We start from the raw sequence: 6,920 nt of genomic DNA, 5'->3' as shown, positions 1-6,920 counted from the left end.
GTGCATCCAGAGATAGGGGTGGGATGTTAAAGGCAGACCTGTTATTTTTCTAATGCTTTAAACTTTTTATTTTTAAGTAATTTGCAGAACAGTTGCACGGATAGTACAAACAACTCCTATGTATCCATGATCCACATTCATAAGTTGCTAATATTACACCACATTTCCTCTATTTTATTTGTAGGGTTTTTTCCCCCTGAATCATTTGAGAGTAGGTCGCATACATCAAGCCCACTTGGCCCTTAATCTGTCAGTTTGTAGGTTCTAAAAGCAAATCTACAGACAACGATCCAGTCCAGGAGATTTCACATTGATACATTATTCCAGTTTTGTCAACTGTTCTAATAATGTCTTTCGTGCACATTTTTCCCCTGGAGACAGGCTGCAGTCCAGAATCCATTTTGTCTCCTCTATTTAGTGGTCTCTGATCTTTTAGCTTTTCTTTTCTTCAGCTTTTCTCATCATGCCGTTGACATTATTCAAGAATCTAGGCCAAAACGGCAATGCAAGCCACTACACAACTATTAGAATGGCCAAAATCCAAAATACTGACAACACCAAATGCTGATAAGGATGCAGAGCAGCAGGAACTCTTCATTCGTTGCTGGTGGGAACGCAAAACGGTAATGCGACTTTGGAAGACAGTCTGGAGGCTTCTTTCCAAACTAAATGCACTCTTGTCACACCAGCCAGCAATTGATCACACTTGTTAGTATTTACCCAAGTGAGGGGAAAATTAATGCCCACACAAAAACCTGCACACGAGGGCCCCTGGGTGGCTCAGTGGGTTAAGCATCTGGCTCTTGGTTTAGGCTCAGGTCATTATCGCAGGGTTCATGAGTTCGAGCCCCATGTCGGGCTCCACCCTGAGAACTCGGAACCTGCTTGGGATTCTGTCTCCCCTCTCTGCCCCTTCCCTACTCAAGCTCATGCTCGCTCACTCTCAAAATAAATGAATAAGGTTAAAAATTGTTATATAAAAAAACCTGCACACAAATGTTTACAGAAGCTTTATTCATAACTGTCAAGACTGGGAAGCAGACAAGATGTCCTTCAATAGGTGAATGGATAAAGAAGCTGTATAATTTATCCAGACAATGGAACATTATTCAGCATTAACAAAAAATGAGCTATCATGCCGCGAACAGACACGGAGGAAACATAAATTCACTTTACTAAGTGAAAGAAGCCAATCTGAAAAGGCTACATACTGTGTTTCCAACTCTATGACCTTCCGGAAAAGGCAAAACTATGAAGGCAGAAAAGGATGAGAGATTGCCAGGCACTTGGGGGGGTGGGCAGGGATGAGTGGGCACAGCACAGATGATTTCTAGGGCACTGAAAGTATAATGGTGGATAGGTGTCATCATACCTTTGTCAAAACCCATGGAATGTGCGAGACCAAGAGTGAACCCTAATGTAAGCTGTGGACTTTGGGTCATGATGTGTTAATGTAGCTTCACTGATTGTAACAGATGTACCACTCTGATGCAGATTTTGGATAGTGGGGAAGGCTGTGCACATGTGGTGGCAGGGGTGTTGGGGGAGGGCATCCAAAAGACGTGACTGCTATCAACCTGTGAGTTGGACCCAGGAGGCTCCTCATCCGCTTCCCTGTCTTAGGACGTGGGTCCCACTTGCCTTTTCTGCTCCCAGAAGCCGCTCCAACGATACCCCCTCGAGATAGCAATGTGGTGTTGAGAACACCTGCACAGTGCACTTGACTAAATCCAGGTGAAGCCTCTTTGTATGTGGTGGGCGTGGGCAGGGATCCACTCATCTTGCTGCCTTGTATTGATCCCTTTGCTGATTAAAACTGCCACCTACCAGCCTGGAGTGGCCTGCCTCTTTCCTTCTCTCTCCCTGCCACCTGCAGTCAGAGACTGGTTTCGTATTTCCCCCGGGAAGCTCCCCAGAGGGTTGTGAACCGAGGAGGGGTGGGCAGTCCTGTATGTGGAAAAGTCTCTGTACCTTCCATTCAATCTTGCTGCGAACCTAAAATGGCTCTAAAAAAAAAGTCTATTTTTAAAAAGAATACAGGCCAGTTATTTTATAAAAGGTCTTTCACTTCCCTGATGTTTTCCACGATTAGATACATATTAAGTGCTTGACTAGAACACCACAGAAGCAATACTGCGTTCTTCTCAGGTGTCACATGGGCAGAACACAACGTCTGCCCTTAGCAGCAACGTTAATTTGGATTACTTGGTTAAAGTCATGTCCATTTTATCCACTTCATTTTTTTTTTTTTTTTTTTTTTTTTTTTAGTAATAAGTGTCTTTGGTAAGATACAGCAACACTGTTATAAATAGCGGAAAGCGGAAGTAACCTGCCCTATAAGCAGAAGAGTGGATTTTTTTTTAAGTATGTGTGCATAGAAGAATGTTTTATAGCAGGGGAAAATGAAAGAATCGCGGCTACACATAACAACTTTTCAATCTAAACAATCTGAAACAAACATGGAGTGATTCCATTCGTCTCGAGTTTAAAAATATACTGAAGTACACAAAATATCCTTTAGGAATGCAAACAGTACGGTCTGGCTCATACGAAACACGGAGTGAAACCGTAATGAAAAAAAAAACCATAGGAGCGCCTGAGTGGCTCAGTCGGTTAAGTGCCCAACTTCGGCTCAGGTCATGACCTCACAGTTCGTGAGTTCGAGCCCCATGCCGGTCGGGCTCTGTGCTGACAGCTCAGAGCCTGGAGCCTGCTTCGGATTCTGTGTCTCCCTCTCTCCCTGCCCCTCCCCTGCTCATGCTCTGTCTCTGTCTCTCTCAAAATTAAATAAACATTAAAAAAAAAAACCTGTAAATCAAAACCTTGGAAAGTGGTTTCCTGTAAGGTGGAAGGAAGGAGCCAGAATTGGGAGAGGGTGGCATGGGGGTGAGGGGATAGGAGTGAGTATGAGGATACCCACCACATCATTTTTTATGCCATAGATATATAAACATAAAAATTGTATATATATATGTTATACATATTTTTTAAGAAATGATTTTATAGTTACTTGTTCTTTGAAAAAAAGAATGTTTTTAACTGTCCCTTCCTAATGGAGGGAAGGAGGCTCTGGAGAGAGCAGAGCTAGGGAGGGCAGCTTGCCTGGTCCCCCGGGTCCTGCCACTCCCACTAAGTCCAACGGACACGGTGGCCTCTGCGGACACGTCGTGTGGTCCCGGTTGGTCACCACTGAGGAGTCACCCCCATCACCCTTGGCCCAGCCCCTCCGGGTTCATCAGCTCTAGGCCACTTCCGGGCCACTCTGCTTTGACAGTGAAATCTTTGGGAGCTGCTTGGATCCCAGCCTACCTTCACATATTGCAGGCCAACCCGCCAGCCCCACAGAAGATAACTGTAGGGAGGAGACGGGAAAAGTGTGAGGGACTGAACCGAGGCCTCGAGGGCTTGAGTGTGAAGAGTGGGGGAAGGGAGAGGGGAACAGCGACGGTTCTGTGCATTGCCTTTGAGGAGCAAGGAGGTGGGTGGGCAGGCGGAAGTCGGGGCAACAGTGCTTTCCATTGCAATTCAACACAATTTGTAGAAGGAAGTGAAACCAGCCCCCGCCTAGTGTGGCTGACCCCTCCTTCAGGGGCTCTTCGGCCTCCACAGAGCTATGTCTAACAGTGGCTCCCCCCGCCCCCCAAGGAGCCAGTGTTCTCCCATGCGACATTAATGACAAATTCTCTTTTCTATCATGAACTTATTCATGCTTTTGATATACTGTTCAGCATCTACCTTATAGCAAATCCTGCCTTGGAATGCTAAGGTGAATCAGACATACATCCTTGACCAAGAGGAACTTCAAGTTGAACAGAGGTAAGACATCTATTGCTTTTTACTTTTACATAAACCTATAGTGTATTGCTGGGTGCCAGGTACCTATCAGAGAAACGACAGCAAACTTTTCCTCAGGGAGCTCACAGCCTGGAGAAGACGGATAAGTAAATCTTCAATGACCCTACCGTTAGAGCTGGAATGGAGACACGGGCAGAGTACTCTGTGGGCCCCAAAGAGGGTTGGGTAACTGTCTTAGACTGTGCAGGCTGCTGTAACAAAAATGCCACGGGACGGGTGGCTAAACACGGAAATTTATTTCTCAGTTCCGGAGGCTGAGGAGTCCAAGATTAAGTTGTTAGCAGATTCAGTTGTGGTGAGAGCCCCCTTTCTGGTTTCATGGATAGCTGTCTTCTCACTGTGTCCTCACATGGTACGAGGGGCCAGGGAGCTCTCTGGAGTCTCCCCTCCTCCTCCTCCTCTTCCTCCTCCTCTTCCCCCTTCTTCTTAAGTTATTTATTTATTTATTTATTTATTTATAGACAGAGAGAGTGCAAGCAGGGGAGGGGCAGAGAGAGAAAGAGAATCTCAAGTAGGCTCTGCTGTTGGCACAGAGCCTGACTCAGGGCTTGAACCCACGAACTGTGAGATCATGACCTGAGCTCAAGTCAAGAGTTGGAAGCTTAACCAACTGAGCCACCCATGTGCCCGTCTGGAGTCTCTTCTATAAGGGCACTGATCCCATTCATGAGAGTTCTGTCCTCATGACCCAATCACGTAAAAGACCCCACAGACCCCATCTTCAAATACCATCACATGAGGAATTAGGCTCCAACACATGCCTTTGGGGGGTGGGGACAGAAACCGTCAGTTTATAGCAGTCATCTAGTCTAGAGCAGGAGCCTAGGGCTCAGAAGACAGGTGACTAGTGAGTCTGTCACATAGATCTGTTTGATGTGGCAATTCCACAGATTGTGGTCACATTACTCCTGAGCCTCTCTGATCTAGGAGTTACAAAGTGAACTATCTCATAGAGCCTACAAGGTATGTCAACAGTGAAGTGGACCAGATGGACGGAGACTGTTGCCTACGAGAGGGGCCAGCCGTGCCTAAAATATGTCCCGATGCATATCTCCCGTCTACTGTTACCCCCCCAAGGGCCCGAGGGCCTGGTGCCATGAGATCTTCGGGTCTTTGAAGAGAAACTGGAAACCCAGATTATGGAAATTCCTCTCATCAGATGGTGACAGCTCCAGAAATTGGATAAAATGTCGGACCCCGATGGACCAACACGGTTGTCAGAATGAATAGCCCTTCTGGCCACAGCTACTTGCAACCTTCTATCGAGCTGGCAAACAACCGTGATCTTTGAGGGAAGTGAGCCCCAGCTGCGGAGGTGGCTGTAAAGACAGAGAGGGTGGGCTACCTCTCAGGGCCCTGGTGAAGAAGAAACCACAGGCTGAGACCAAAGACATGAGAGGGAAAGGCACTGAGACCTCCTGGAGAAGGAAATGCTCTTAACAGTCAGGTGACAGAAAGAACGGAGGAGAAAAGGAGTGTTCAAAGCAAAGTCATCAATTCTTTTTCCCGAAGTCACGTCTCACTTGGGGCATTTTTACGTGTCTAGACATCTCAAACTCCCGAAAGGAAGTTCGAGGACACGGGGACAAGGACATCCTCACACTCATGACTGCCACATGGTGCGATCCAACTCCTGATGCACAGCGCTGACTTTTATTGGGACTTTGGATGAACTGCTGGCCAATTATTTCACAATTTTATCTTTTTATTGTTTCATAACCATACCCATTAAGTTGCTTGCACAACTTAACCCCGGGACGCAAGCCTCAGGACTTTCTGGGTCAGAAAACGTAAAGACATGTGAGAAAGATAAGGAATTGCTACAGAGCAGGACTGTCTACCTCTGTAGGCTAGAGGATGTATTGCTTTATTTTTAAATAGCTTTTTATTTTGACAGAAGAATTCCTGGATGGCCTTATACCTAATTCATCAATAGTTAATATTTTGCCTTATTTGCGCCATAATTGTTGCCTCATCGTATACATATAATATAAATATAGATATTATACAGTTGTTCTTACCATTTGAAGTAAGTTATACCCCGTTGCCCCTCAATATTTCAGTGTATTTCCAAAGAACATAGCCATGGGGTCATTATCAAAATTAGGAATTTTAATATTGATAGAATATTATTTTTTTAATGTATAGTCTATATTCAACTTTCGTTAGTTGCCCCAACAATGTTTTTTGTAGCTATTTTCCCCCCTGGTTCAAGATCCAATCTGAGATCATGCATTGCACATAGGTGTCATTCATACCTTTTTTTTTTTCTTTTTTAAACATTGTTTTAATCAAGTAACGCAGTTGTTTAAAACAGGAAATTTTAAGACCATTGAATAGATCAAAGTGAAGGATTAATTTATTAAGATAACCTCTATGGATAAAGTTTTAATATGTGGATTTGAATTCCACTGGAAGTTTGGCACCAGACTGAGACACTGGTCTAAGCCAAAATTGTCTCTTTAGTGTTTAGAAGCCCCACACAGGTTTTGGGGGCACCCGGGTGGCTCAGTCAGTTGAGCATCTGACTTTGGCTCAGGTCACAATCTCACAGTGTGTGAGCTGGAACCCTGGGTCGGGCTCTGCGCTGACAGCACGGAGCCTGCTTGGGATTCTCTCTCTCTCAAAAATAAATAAACATTAAAAAAAAGGGGGGGGGGGAAGAAGCCCCAAACAGGTTTTCCTTCAGGTTAAGAGAAGAGGGGGGGGAAGCTGTATAACAAGGTATCATGTCTTTTTAGTGGAGGCTTTGTTTTTTTCCTTGCTTTTAACATACATTGTTTAATACTTCTAAAACCTATTATAAATTACAATTAATAGAATTTTCTAAATATTAGAAAAGTAAAGTTAGTTCAATGTTTATGCTGAAATACAGATCCGAACTGCCATTAAGACTTGAAATTTGCTGAATAAGAAATCTTTGTTAGGACTGTAAGGGAAACCAGATTGGCCAAAGGGGTTGAGATTGAGTCTTGTGCGCAAAAAAGCCCCATTGGGATAGAAAAACAGCGTTTTCATCTGTGTTACTGGGCCACACCTCTCTCTCCCCTTCATTGTTCTTAGCA

This window comes from Felis catus, chromosome C2 (genome assembly GCF_018350175.1).
Source record: "Felis catus isolate Fca126 chromosome C2, F.catus_Fca126_mat1.0, whole genome shotgun sequence".
Taxonomy (NCBI): Eukaryota; Metazoa; Chordata; class Mammalia; order Carnivora; family Felidae; genus Felis; species Felis catus.
This window is presented reverse-complemented; position numbering follows the sequence as displayed.